The following is a 15585-nucleotide window of genomic DNA, read 5'->3' as shown; positions in this document are numbered from 1 at the left end:
CTGTATGAATGTCTTCTTTTGAGAAATGTCTGTTCATATCCTTTGCCCACTTTTTGATGGGGTTGTTTGTTTTTTTCTTGTAAATTTGTTTGAGCTCTTTGTAGGTTCTGGATATTAGCCCTTTGTCAGATGAGTAGATGCCTAGACCAACATCCAGAAGAGTTTTTCCTAGGTTTTCTTCTAGTATTTTTACAGTTACAGGTCTTACATTTAAGTCTTTAATCCATCTTGAGTTAATTGTTCTATGTGGTGAGATATAGGGGCCCAATTTTATCCTTCTGCATATGACAAGCCAATTTTCCAAGGACCATTTATGGAATAGGATGTCCTTTCCACAGCATATATTTTTGTCAACTTTGTAAAAGATCAGTTGGCTGTACATATGCAGCTTTATTTCTGGGTTCTATATTCTGTTCCATTGATCAGTGTGCCTATTTTTATACCAATACCATACTGTTTTAGTTACCATAGTTTTGTAATATAATTTGAAGTCAGGTAATGTGATGCCTCCAGTTTTGTTCTTTTTGCTTAGAATTGTTTTGGCTATTTGGGCTTTTTGGTTCCATATGAATTTTAGGGTTGTTCTTTCTAATTATGTAAAAAAATGACATTAGTATTTTGATAGGGAAAATCATTAAAATGTATTAGTATTTTGATAGGGAAAATGGAATTCTCCATTCCTTGCATTCAATCTATAGATTGCTTTGGCAGTAGGGTCATTTTAATGATTTTCATTCTTCCAATCCTTGAGCATGGGGTGTTTTTCCATTTGTTTGTGTCATCTATAGTTTTGTTTTATCTATAACAGTGCCTGTAGCCTTCATTTGTTATTTTTCACTGCTGTTTACTGAATGCATGGATCACATTCTATTTGTTAATGCCCTGGCTTATTTAGGTTGTTTTCAATTTTCCCCGTATCAACTATTGCTGTATTGAGCATTCCTTTACCTTTCCACCTGTATATATGAGCAAGGGTTTCTTTAGAAAATGTACTTCAGAGTGGTATTGCATGAAGAAACATTTTGATGAGCATGAAAGATGTCAGGATGTGTCACCCACTGCACTCCAGCCTGGGCGACAGAGCAAGATTCCATCTCAAAAACAAAACAAAACAAAACAAAACACATTTATTGAGCACCTAATATGCCTAGCTGCTGTCTAGGCACCGGGAATATGACAGTTAATGGGATTCAGTCCTGGTGTCAGTGCTTCTCAATGTCAATGTGCATATGAATCACCTAGGAATTTTGTTAAAATGCAGACTTTTAATTCATCAGGTCTGGGTGGGATCTGAGATTCTGCATTTCTTACAAGTTCCCAGGTATGCCGATGTTGCTGGTCTAGGGACCTCACTTTGAATAGCAAGGGATTGGAGGATGCCTGGATGAGTGTTTATGATACATGATGAAGAACAGGTAGCATTTGGATGTGGCACCATCTGTGTAACTGTGTGGCAGCTGATAAGGTCTGTATATGTGGCATTTAAGTGATCATTGGTGACAACCAGATAAGGGAGAAATGACATGACATTTGATTAAGCACGACTAAGTCTGAATGAATGTGTGTGATGTCTAAGTAAGTGTGAGTAATATGTAAGAATGTGTGTGTGTGACATCTGAAGGAGTGTGTGTAAGATCAGAGTGTATGAAATCTGAGTGAATGCATGATGCTTGAGTAACTGCAAATCTTGTGAATAAATGCAAATAATTTATTGGAGTCAATAGCACTATAGGTTGATCCAATGCACTATTTATAATTTATATTAAGTCTCCCTTTTATAGCTGAGAATCATTTTCCAAGTTTTTGCATCCAGAGGCATCATCTACAACTTCCTTTCCTTTTCTCTTGGCCTTGGATATAGCCTATCATTTCTTTCCTAGTTGTTCTGTTTCTGGAGTGGGGATAACGAGAATATTCAGTTACTTGTTGAGGTCCCTTCCAACTTAGGTACCAGGGAAAGCAAGCTCCAAATATATTAATTAATCCATTCCTTGAGCTGCCCCACCCCATCCCCCATGTCAGAGTCATGAATCATAGAGTATCTTCTGGGTATTCAGCAGTCATGCAGTTGCATTTCCCTCTCTTGCTCCAGGGGCTCCTCAAGGAAGTTGAACGGCATCAGAGGTTAGAAGGGTAGCAGATGGTGTAGTAAGATGAGCCCAGGTCCCAGGTAGGGTATAGCCCAGTGGGAGTAACAACTCAAAACCTCTGCCAGGTCCTGTAGGTTAACAGACCCCATCAAGATCAATAACAGAGTTTCCAATCTTTTTTTAGGGGCAGACAGGAGGAAAGACCAATTGACAACATCATCAGTCCAGCATCTCAAGACTGGAAAAGACCTTGGAATTTATGTGAAACCAACTGCCTACCCAAAGAAGGACTGCCTTCCACTCCTCCTGCAAGGTTCCAGTCAAGGAATAATCCATACTTCTATATAGCTCCGTGGATGGAAACCATCATTCCAGGGGTCAGGGCCTTAGGCTGACACGGAGTTGGCTTCCAGATTTGTGTTCGGTTAGATCCAGTAATACAGACTGCCAACTGAGAACTCCCATCTATGATTTTTCCTGATTGATCTGTCTTCTTTGAGCTTTAAAGTCCTTATCCTGTCATCCACAAAACCACCTGATTCCCTTGAAAACTATTCTCTGCCATCACAGCCTGCCCCTGTTCAGAACCATTTAGTGGTGACTCATTGCTGACAGAGTAATACCCGCATTCTTTAACATGGCATTCATGCAAGGGCATAGCAAAGGGAGAACATAGGTCCATGGATGCAAGTTTACAAAAGTGCCACAAAGATGCCAGCCAATAATTTATTTCAACATTGCATTGAGTAATTATCTATAGATTTGCTGAACATCAGGTGTATGAATGCACTCTTGTTTTGCTATGCATTTATTCAATTCTGAGCTATTCTAGCACCAGTGTAAGGAGAGAGGGCACAAACACATTACATTGAGCTTAGACACCATTTGTGTTCACCAATCTTTTCAGACTCACTCCTTCCAATTTCCTTCCCTTTTAGCTGGGTTGTATGTAGGTAGAAGTGCTGTGAGGGAAAAGCTACCTCCACATCCTGCTGCAGTGGAAGAGGGAAAGTGTGAGGTGGAATGGGGCTATTCCTTTTATCTGGGTCATTTTTTTCTCAGATAATTGAGCGATTCCCCTCCTTAGCTCCTTTCTTTCCTAGAGTGAGTGACTGCCCTGGTTTGCCTAGAACCAAGGCATTTCCCAGGGCATGAGATTTTCAGTGCCAAAACCAAGACAGTGCTGGGAAAACCAGATGGTTGATCACTCTAGTTGCTCAATTGTCTACTTAATGGAGGGCTTCTCCTGACCAGCCACTCTATCTAAAATAATGCACACTCCCTTCCCCACAATCTCTTTTGTTTTACCTTACTTTATTTTTCCATTTCAGCTCTGTTTGTTTGCTTATTTTCAGTCTCCCTGGCTGCAATGTAAGCTCTATGAAGGTGGAATTTTTTTCTGTCTTGTCACTAATATATCCCTAACACATAGAACAGTACCTGATACATAACAAGCAATCGATACCTACTGTTGCCTGACATTCGTCCAGTTTGCTTCTAGAAAGCTTGAGACATTGTTGTTTTTTAAAAAATTGCTGAACTCCAAGGCTTGGAGGACTTACTACCTGTCATGGCTACTGGCGATCACTTACTCTGCCAGGTGTCCTGTTAACAGGGTTTGACCTGTCGTTTAAATGTAAATACGGCTTAGGTTCCACTCTGTAATTTTGAGCTGTTTATCCTGGCAATCCGACCTCCTTAATACCTCTTGTATTCCTCTCTTCTTTAAATCCCATTGTCCTTGTTCCAGATTAGGCCTTAATACCTCTAAAGCATTGACTGTTAAAACAGATCAAACTCATCATGCTCCAATTTGGTTCTAGCTTCAGGGTTTTTGCTTTAGTTATTTATTCCCTCTTGCTTAGAACATTCTGTCCCCAGATCTAGTTGTGGGTGGGCCCACTGTTTCATTCGGGTCTCAACTGAAATATCACCTCCTCAGGGAGGCTTTCCCTGACTTACCAATCCAAAGAAGCCCCAGCAGTCACTCTTCTTTTACCCTATTTCATTTTCTCCATAACATCTATTGCTTTCTGAAATTAATTATCTTTATTTTTCTTATGTGGTTATTTACTGTTCTCCCTGCCACTAGCTTCATAAGCACAGGACTTTTGTTTGTCTGGTTCACTATTCTAACCCCAGAGGCTAGCACAATGCACAGAACATACTAGGAGCTTCCAGGCTAGTCCCCTCCAATCCACCTACAGCAGCCTCCAAAGAGCTGTTCCTAATCTGCAAATCCGATGTCAATCTTCCGCCTAAAATCTTTACAGGCTCTCTTACTGTCCCTGGGATAAAGTCAAAGCTTCTCAGTCCAGTGTTCAAGGCTCTCCAGGAACTGTGGGTATGGACAGTCCACAGCTTGTTTTTGACTTCCCTTCCCCTCTCCCCAACTTGAACCCTCTAATTCAGACGTACTAAAATGCATACAGTTCTTGGATCCTCCAGGCTTTTGAAAGCCCACATACTTTCATTCATGTTGTTTCCATTGCCTGGGATACCATTCCTTTGCCTTGCCACTGAGAAAACCCCTACTCCTTCCTGACTGTAGAGAACCGTGTGGTTTATGAACAGCAATCTAGTTGGCAGGAGGAGTGTGTTAAGACTTTCTTATAGTTGTATATGTACACCAAAGCCACTAGATTTACTCATCTGGGATATTACTGACTTGAAAATTCAGCCAAGTCTTCTTAGGATGACTTTTAAGAAGTAGCTATATTGAGGTATAATTTACATGCCATAAAATTCACGTTATACATGTCCAATGCAAAAATTTTAGTAAATTTATAGGGTTGTATAATTATTACTGCAATCCAGTTTCAGAACATTTGCATCACCTCCAAAAATTCCCTCCTGTCTGTTTACATTTAATCTGAACTCCCACCTCCAGCTCAAGGCAATGATTGATCTGATTTTCATCTCTATAAATTTGCCCTTTCTCTGAATTTTGTATAAATCATATAATATGTAATCTTTTGTGTGTATCAGTACTTTATTTATTTTATTGATGAATAGTATTTCCTTTTTATAATTTCAACTTTTATTTTAGATTCAGTGGGTACAGGTGTAGGCTTGTCACATGGGTGTATTGTATGATCCTGAGGTTTAGGATGTGAATGATCCAATCACTCAGGTAATGAGTATAATACCCAATAGTCAGTTTTTCAACCTTTACCCCTCTCCCTCCCTCCCTGCTCCAGTAGTCCCCAGTGTCTATTGCTGCTATCTTTATGCCCACGAATACCTAATGTTTAGCTCTCACTTATAAGTGAGAATATGTGGTATTTGGTTTTCTGTTCCTTTTTTAATTCACTTAGGATGATGGCCTCCAGCTCCATCCATGTTGCTGCAAAGGACATGATTTTATTCTTTTTTATGGCTGCATAGTATTCCATGGTATATATGTACCACATTTTCTTTTTCCAATCCACGATTGATGAACACCTAGGTTGATTCCATGTTTTTGCTATTGTGAATAGAGCTGCAATGAACATATGAGTGCATATGTCTGTTTTGTAGGATGATTTATTTTCTTTTGGATTTATACCCAGTAACAGAATTGCTGGGTCTAAAGGTAACTCTGTTTTAAGTTCTTTGAGAAATCTCCAAACTGCTTTCCGCATTGGCTGAACTAATTTACATTCCCACCAACAGTGTCTAAGTGTTCCTTTTTTGCCACAGCCTCAACAGCATCTGTTATTTTTTAACTTTTTCGTAATAGCCATTCTGATTGCTGTGAGATGGTATCTCATTGTGTTTTCATTTGGATTTCACTGATTATTAGTGATAATGAGTATTTATTTATTTATTTTATTATTATACTTTAAGTTCTAGGGTACATGTGCGCAACGTGCAGGTTTGTTACGTAGGTATGCATGTGCCATGTTGGTTTGCTGCACCCATTAACTCGTCTTTTACATTAGGTATTTCTCCTAATGTTATCAATCCCCCAGCCCCCACCCCACAACGGGCCCTGGTGTGTGATGTTCCCCTCCCTGTGTCCATGTGTTCTCATTGTTCAACTCCCACTTATGAGTGAGAACATGTGGTGTTTGGTTTTCTGTCCTTGTGATATTTTGCTGAGAATGATGGTTTCCAGCTTCATCCATGTCCCTGCAAAGGACGTGAAGATGATGAGTATTTTTTCATACGTTTGTTGGCTACTTGGTTGCCTTCTTTTGAGAAGTGTCTTTTCATGTCCTTTGCCCATTTTTTAATGGGGTTATTTGTTTTTTGCTTGGTGATTTGTTTACATTCCTTATAGATTCTGGATATTCGACCTTTGTTGGATGCATAGTTTGTGAATATTTTCCCCCGATTCTGTAGGTTGTCTGTTTACTCTGTTGCTGTGCAGAAGTTCTTCAATTTAATTAGAACCCACTTGTCAATTTTTGGTTTTGTTGCAATTGCTTTTGGTTGGAACCTTAGCCAAAAATTCCTTGCCAAGCTTGAGGTCAAGAAGGGTATTTCTTAGGTTTTCTTCTAGGATTTTCACAGTTTGAGGCCTTATATTTCAGTCTTTAATCCATCTTGACTTAATTTTTGTATATGGTGAAAAGTAGGAGTCCACTTTTATTCTCCTGCATATGGCTAGCCACTGAATAGCATTTCATTGTATGTATATATCACATTTTGTTAATCCATTCATTTGTCAGTGAACAGTTTGGTTACCTTCATCTTTTGGCTATTGTGAATAATGCTGCTGTGAACATGGCTGTCAAATATCTTTCCAAGAACCTACTTTAGCTTCTTTTCAGTATATCAAGCAGTGGAATTGCTGTACTGGGCAAGGATTTTTTGAGTAAGATCTCAAGCAATGAAAGCAAAAAATAGACAATGGACAAATGTGATTACATCAAGCTGAAAAGCTTCTGCACAGCTAAGGAAACAATGAATAAAGGGAAGAGACAACCTACAGAATGAGAGAAAGTATTTGCAAACTATACCTCTGACAAGGAGTTAATATCCAGAATATATAAGAAACTCATTTCAATAGCACAAAAACCAAATAATCAAATTTAAAGTGGTCAAACATAGACCAATGGAACAGAATAGAGAACGCAGAAATAAGACCTCACACCTCACACCTACAACTATCTGATATTTGACAAACTTGACAAAAACAAGCAATGGGGAAAGGATTCCCTATTCAATAAATGGTGCTGGGATAACTGGCTAGCCATATGCAGAAAATTGAAACTGGACCGCTTCCTTATACCATATACAAAATTAACTCAAGATGAATTAAAGACTTAAATGTAAAACCCAAAACTATAAAAAGCCTAGAAGAAAGCCTAGGCAATACCATTCAGGACATAGGCACAGGCAAAGATTTCATGACGAAGATGCCAAAAGAAATTGCAACAAAAGCAAAAAATGACAAATGGGATCTAATTAAAATAAAGAGCTTCTGCACAGCAAAATAAACTATCAACATAGTAAACAGACAACCTACAGAATGGGAGTAAATTTTTGCAATCTACCCGTTTGACAAATGTCTAGTATCCAGAATTTACAAGGAACTTGAACAAATTTACAAGAAAAAGCAAACAACCCCATTATATAGTGGGCAAAGGACATGAACCAACACTTTTCAAAAGAAGACATACATGCAGCCAACAATTATATGGGAAAAAAAAGCTCAACATCACTGATCATTAGAGAAACAACTCAAAACCACAATGAGATACCATCTCACACCAATCAGAATGTCTACTATTAAAAAGTCCAAAGACAACAGATGCTTGCAAGTTTGCAGAGAAAAAGGAACGCTTATACACTGTTGGTGAGTATGTAAATTAGCTCAACCACTATGGAAGACAGTGTGGCCATTCCTCAAAGACCTAAAAACAGAAATACCACTTGATCCAGCAATCCCGTTACTGGGTATATACCCAAAGGAATATAGATTTTTCTGTTATAAAGACACATGCATATGTATGTCACTGCAGCACTTTTTACAATAGCAAAGACGTGGAATCAACCTAAATGCCCATCAGTGATAGACTGGATAAAGAAAATGTGGTACATATATACCATTGAATACTATTCAGCCATAAAAAAGAATGAGATTATGTTATTTGTAGGGACATGGATGAAGCTGGAGGTCATTATCCTTAGCAAACCAATGTAGGAACAGAAAACCAAATACAGCATGTTCTCACTTATGAGTGGGAGTTAAATGATGAGAACTCATGAACACAAAGAAGATGACAACAGACACTGGGGTCTACTTGAGGGTGGGAGGAGATACAGGAGCAGAAAATAACTGTTAGGTACTAAGCTTAGTACCTGGGTGATAAAATAATCTGTAAAACACACCTCCAGGACACACATTTACTTATGTAACAAACCTGCACATGTACCATTGAACTTAAAAGTTAAATAAAAAATGGTCAAAATACCTGAATATACATTTCTCTAAAGAAAACATGCAAATCATCAAGAGCTATGTGAAAAATGTTTAACATCCGTAATCATCAGGGAAATGCAAATCAAAACCACAATGAGATACTACCTTACCCTCATTAGAATGGTTATTATCAAAAAGACAAAAGTAATGAATGCTGGTGAGGATGCAGAGAAAAGGGAACTCTTACACGCTGTTGGTAGGAATGTAAATGTGTACAACCATTATGGAAAACAGTATGTAGGTTTCTCAAAAAATTAAAAATAGAACCACCATTTGACCCAGCAGTCCCATTACTGGGTGTGTATCCAAAGGAAATGAAATCAGTATTTCAGAGACATTTGTACTCCCATGTTTATTGCAGCACTATTCGCAATAGCCAAGATAAGAAATCAACCCAAATCCCCATCTAGAAGTGAATGGATAAAATATCACACACACACACACACACACTCACTCACTCTCTCTCTCTCTCTCACACACACACACACACACACACACACAATGGAATACTATTAAGCCATAAAGCAGAATGAAATCCTGTCACGTGCAGCAACATGGATGAGCCTGGAGGACACTATGTTAAGTGAAATAAGCCAGGCATGGGAAGACAAACACTGCATGATTCCACTCATATGTGAAACCTAAACAGCTGATTTCATAGAAGTAGAGAGTAGACTAGTGATTACCAAAGGCTGGGAAGTGTAGAGAGCGGGGACGGGAGAAGTTGGTCAATGGGTACAAATTTACAGTTAGACAGGAAGAATAAGTTCTGGTGTTCTATAACACAGTAGGGTGACTATAGCAAATAACAACGTAGTATGTATTTCAAGATAGCTGGAAGAGAAGATTTTGAATGTTGTCACCACAAAGAAATGATATATGTTCAAAGTCATGGATATAGTAATTACCCCAATAATTACTCCCATTTGATCATTATACAATGTATACATGCATTGAAACATCACACTGTATGCCAGAATATGTACAATTATTACGTGTCAATTATACATTTAAAAACTAATTAGATAAAGCAAAGTTCAGACTGTTTCCAAAGCTGCTCCAGGTTTTAATTTCTCTTTCGAGTCACCTAGGCACATGCACACAGCCTCAGGACAGGGCAGGAGGCTTGTGACCTCTCAGGTTCCACCCAGGAATATGCTTGTCCCAACCATGACTACAACCTCAGGATAGTAGAGCCTGAATTGTTAGGTTCTTACCCACTTGCCCACTGTCAAGCAGTCACTTCCACTGACAATGATGCTCATCATGGGCATTGTCTACTGCTCCAAGTCAAGTGAGCTCCCATTGACAGTGGTAGGGAAACTGCAGGTGCTCATTGCCTGTACCACCCTTGCAGAACTTCTTCACTTGTCTAGCTAAGGGATGGGGATAGGAGCAACCCAAGGTCAGAATGCCATAGATTCTCACTGTTCTTGTTCCAAGTTCAGCAGTTTTTAAAGTATAAACACTTCTTAGATTGTCGTATGCCTTTGGGCTCTGAAAAAGTTGTGTTTTATCAATTTTGTCTAGCTTTATAGTTACTTTTTTTGGTAGCAAGATTTGCTGATCTCCCTATTTAGCCATAGCAGGAAATTTCTCAGGATTATTTTAGTCACACTACATAAAATTGAGAAACTGCAGTTATTTATGTTGAAGAATTTAATTAATTATCATTCAATTTATATGGGATGGATGAGCAGTTGATGGAGCTTATACTGGGAAAGGCTAATATTCCACAAAGCCACCCCTAAGCCCCTATATTACCTGGTATACACACAAATCTCTCTTTTTTGTTTTCTATTGTCTGTTTATATCCATCTCCTCTCAGGTCTTGGAATGTCTCAGGCCTAGGGACGAGGTCTGAGTGCTCTCTGGTTCCCAAACTTCTCCAGCAATAACCTAGCACAGAGAATTTTTCTGTAAATGTTAAGATGAATGAATCCACCAACTGGGGAAGAGACCTACTGGAGGTGTGACCCACTGACATTACCCCCACAGTGTGGATTATCCCCAACATGACTCAGCTAGACAGGGTGAATAACAGCCTTGGAGAAGGACTTGGCAAGTTTGTCTGCCACTAACTTACTGTGAGATCCCAGGCAAAGTCTTTTCCCTCTCTAGGCCTCAGCTACTGCATCTGAGAAAGGAGAGTATTGGAGTGGAGAGTCTTTAAGGTACCTCCTACCTCTGCTTGTCTGTAAGGAATAATAATAACATTAAATACCATTTATGTATTGGAACTTGAGTTGGGTACTATGAATATGTATATGTGCATATAAATACATATATTTCATCCTTAAAACCCTGCAAAATAGGACTGATTCTCTCCATTTTACAAAGCAGAGACAGACTTAGCGGGGAGAGCTGACTGAGTCACACAGCAGGGGAGAAGGAAATGATGTGTGCCCACACCTACTCAAGTGGATGACAGTAGAGGAGACTGGACACTCTGTTCTGTACCATCAGTCTTTTGTACCATATATCTGTTTGCTCTTAGCCCTAGTGGTCCTTGAGCTGTAGCCCTGGAACCCTGGAGGCACAGGTTTAACCATCTCCTATGCATCCTAAGAATTTTCTGGGTCTAATGTGAACAGACAGTTAGTGACTAGGTAGGGACCAGATAAGAAAGAAGAGGATTAAGGGTAGAGACTGAATGCAATGCTCTCTTCCTCTTCTCTTGCTTTTTGAAGTCTATCCATCTCTGAAGGTCCAGAAGCTTCACTTCCTCTGGAATCCCTCCCAATATTAAAACTTGTTCCAGAGGATTTGGTGCTATTTTCCTAAGCATTCCTATGTGGGTGAAGCACTCACTCCAATCAGCCTTGAAGGAGAACAGGGAGGAGGACATCTCTCTTGCAATCTCCACATTTTTCTCCTAGTGTTGCTAGTTTACCATACTTGGGAAATGCTTATTGAGCAACTGGTCGCAGAGTATGTGGTTCCACTGTAGAAGCCCTGGATAGAGTGATACTAAGGCCAGATATAGTGGGTATTTTACTTCTATTTTTGGTCACCAATTCTTTTCTTGTGCTTGTAGAGGTAGAGCCTATCTGCCACCAGAGAAGCTGAAAAAGCCACCTACTCACTACTCAAACTTCTTTGAAAGTAGGGCTTTGGCACATGACCAGACTCCACCAGTTACATTAATATATCCCTTGGAATCAGGAGTTGATGCTGAAGGAAGGAGGGAATGCATGGAATCTATTCTGGTGATGGGTGAATGCAGCTGAAGATGGGACAATCTGGTTTCCAGAGGCAATGGAAGTGTCCAGTCCACCACTACAAATGGTGGCATCCAGTTTCTAGCGGTGTTGTGAACAGTGTTTCCTCTTGGAAACTTCTGAGGTGAGATTTTGGGCATCATTCCTGGCTATGTTGCTTCTGTACCTGGTTCTCCAGCTCTTTCAGACTCTGTGAACTATCTAATACCTGTTTTGCAAATTCCTTTCTACTTAAATCAGTCAGAGCTTATTTCTATTGCTTATAACCAAGAACTGACACATTGGGGATTCTAGTCCTGGTTCTGCCATTGACTTGTTCTGTCCTCCAAATTAAATCGTGCACACTTTCTTGGCCTTTTTTTTTTTTTTGAGACGGAGTCTCGCTCTGCTGCCCAGGCTGGAGTGCAGTGGCCGGATTTCAGCTCACTGCAAGCTCCGCCTCCCAGGTTCACACCATTCTCCGGCCTCAGCCTGCCGAGTAGCTGGGATTACAGGCACCCGCCACCACGCCTGGCTAATTTTTTTTGTATTTTTAGTAGAGACGGGGTTTCACAGTGTTAGCCAGGATGGTCTCGATCTCCTGACCTCATGATCCGCCCACCTCAGCCTCCCAAAGTGCTGGGATTACAGGCGTGAGCCACCGCGCCCGGCCGGCCTCATTTTTATCGTCTGTTCACAATGGCGTTGCCAAATTGCAGATTCCACCTGACTTACATAAAGGCGAAGGGGATGTGATTGTTTTGACATCTATCATTGATTGTTGTGAAGAAACAGCTACATGAGGATCTGTCAGAGCTCATCACTGTGTTGTCATTTTGTGCCATGGCTTCTAGGAAGGTCAAGATTTTTGGCTGCATTGCAATAGCTTTATCTTGACTTGATCTTCTGGTACAAGTGCTACTCCATTATTATTGGGTACTTATTCCTTTGAACTGGTTTACAGTGCTTATTATAGCGAAACCATTTATTCTAATGTAGTGACATGCTTGGCGGTCTATCCAGCATCAATTTTACCCCTCATCCAATATACAGCAGCTATGCAGTTAGGTGGGGTTGACATAACCCTTACATCCAAGAATGGGCCCATATTTGTCCTAAGCCAGTTAGCACAAACTCATATCCTAGGACACAATGATTGGTTTTGAAATGGACATGCACCCAAATTAGAGTGAACATCAACTTTTCTTCAGTGGTTGTTGCTAATGGTAGTCACCCTGTGATCAGGAGTGTCAAGCTTAATATAGAGTGGCTTTGTGGAAGGGAGAATGGAGAGATGGAAAGAAGCTGGATCCTTGATGACATGATTAAGCAGCTGGACTTGTTTAGCATTCATCTGAAGCCCACTGTACTTCTGGATACCTTTTCAGTTACACAAGCTGATACATTCTCGTTACTAAAGCAATTTGAATTGGATTTTCTGTTACTTGCAATCAAAAGCATCCTAACAAAAAGATCTATAAAATCTCAAGATGTTTGGAGAAAGAGGTGAGATTAATTAATGAATAAATGTTTTGGGAGGCCCACAGACATCTTACACTAATATATGTTCCCTACCAAAGCTTGCTTCTTCTCCTGTGTTCCTCCATCTTAGGAAATGGCTCCAACATTCACTCAGCAGCCCAAGCCAGAAATAAACATGGAAGTCATGCTAGACTCCTTTCTCTCCCTTACCTCTAATCAAATCAGTTATCATAACATCTGCTTTTTACCTCTTTGTTATCTCTGCAGTCTGCCCTCATCTCTCCAATTCATTGCCACTGTTCTAGTCCTAATACCATGGTTCACAAGAACCTCCGTGATCTGGCTCCTGCTCCCCTCACATCTCATCCTCCTCTCCTGCCCTTGAATTCTCTACTCTCGCTATGCTGAACTGTTTCCTGCACAAAATTTGGCAGTTTTATTTATTCCCTTGTAGCAGGTCAGCTCTATGAGTGAAGGAACCATGTCCAGGTGTTCCCTTCTGAATTCCCAGCATGCAACAAAAGTGCTTGGTACATGCTAGGAGCTCAACAATGTTAGTAGAATTAATGAATGAATAAAAGAATGAATCTTTCAGCCCTTGCTCAAGATAACCCCTATGTCTGAGATGCTCTTCTCTGATGCTGTCTCCTCTTTGACTAATTCTTTGTCCTTTTAGACTAGGCTTGGATATTACCCTCTCTGGAAAGCCTGCCCTCTAACTCCCAGGCTGGATTCCTTGAATATCTGGGGCTCCTACAGATCCCTGTGCTCACTTTTGTGCTAGCATTGGTCACATTGTATTGTCATTGCTTCAACATCTGTATCACCATGTAGGTACGGTTTTCCTGGAAATCAGAAGCTAGGTCACATTATCTGTTTTATTCCTAGGGCCCAGCATAAGGTCAGGCACAGAGAGCCTGTGGTGAAAGTTTACTGAATGAAAGGTGTACATGTGAGTCAAGAATGGAGGCTTTGTGTTGATTCATTCCTAACCACTGACTCCTCAGCAAAGCCCAGCCTTCTCCCTTATCTTTTCTTCTTCAAGTCTAGTTCCAAATACATCCACTTCTTGCCTCAGGCTTTACTGGTTCTACTGGAACTGGAAGAAAGCTCACATTCTCATCGATACTCCCTCCTTCCACTTCACTTGTTTCTCCCTGTCATCCGTCTTCCTCTTCAGCCAGCACTCTCCTCACACAGAACACTCTCATGCCCTCCTGTTTCAGGACTCAGGATGAGACCCCTTTCTTCCCTATTCTCTCCTTTTCTCCTCTTTGATAATGGTAGAGCACTCTGGTTCTGTCAGGCTTGGCATCAAGAGTATTTCAGATTCTTTGTGTTCCACTGTCTGTGCACCCTACTGTCTGTATGTCCCATTGTTTGTGTATCCCAGTGTCTTTGTGTTCCAATGTCTGAGTATCACAATGTTTGAGTATATCCCAGTGACTGTGTGTCCAAGTGTCAGCATGTTTCTGCTTCTGTGCATCCTAGTGTCTTTGTGTTCTAGCGTCTCAGTGTCCCAGTGACTGTATGATCTAGCTTTTCTCTATGCCAAAGTGTCTATGTGTCTCAGGGTCAGGTTAGTGTCTGTATATTTACCTCTATGTGTAGGTGGCAGTGTCTCTGTGCCCCAGTGTCTGTGATGTCCCAGTGACTGTACTGGACAGTGTTCCGGTGTCTCAATGTCTGTGTATATATCTCAGTGTCTTTGTTTTTCCAGTTTCAGTATGTCCCAGTGACTGTGCATCTCAGTGTCTGTTTCTGAGTGTTTGTGTATTGTAGGGTCTGGGTGTGTTTCAATAACTGTTTGTCCCAGTCTGTGTGTTCCAGTGTTTGCATATCTCAGTGTCTGTGTGCCCCAGTGTTTGTGTGTGTTACAGTGTCTGTGTGTGTCTGTTAACTATGTGTGGTGAGGTTTGTATGTTCCAGTCAATATGTTCCGTTGTCTGTATCTCCTAATGCCTGTTTCCCAGAGTCTGTACATCCAATTTTCTGTATGTGACAGTGTTGTTATTTCCCAGTGACTGCATGTCCACGTGTCTGAGTGTCTTGGTGTCTGTGCAAGTCCAAGTGTGTGTGTCTGTGTGTGTGAGTTTCCGTGTCCCAGAGCCTGTGTGCCCTAGTGTCTGTATGCCCCATTATTTGTGCATCCCAATGCCCGTGTTTCCTAGTGTTTGTGTGTCACAGAGTCTGTGAATGTCCCTATGTTGGTGTGTCCCAATGCCTGTGGAACCCGTGTGTGTGCACCATTATCTGTGTGTCCCAGAGCCTGTATATCCCAGTACCTGTGTCCTAGTGTCTGAGTGTCTCAGTGACTATAGATCCCCATGTCTCTGTATATTCCAGTGCCTATCTGTCTTAAGGGCTATGCATGTGTCTCAGTGTCTGTGTATACCAATTT

This window comes from Mandrillus leucophaeus, unplaced genomic scaffold (assembly GCF_000951045.1).
Source record: "Mandrillus leucophaeus isolate KB7577 unplaced genomic scaffold, Mleu.le_1.0 Scaffold400, whole genome shotgun sequence".
Taxonomy (NCBI): Eukaryota; Metazoa; Chordata; class Mammalia; order Primates; family Cercopithecidae; genus Mandrillus; species Mandrillus leucophaeus.
The sequence above is the reverse complement of the archived record's forward strand: the minus strand, read 5'-3'. Positions refer to the sequence as shown.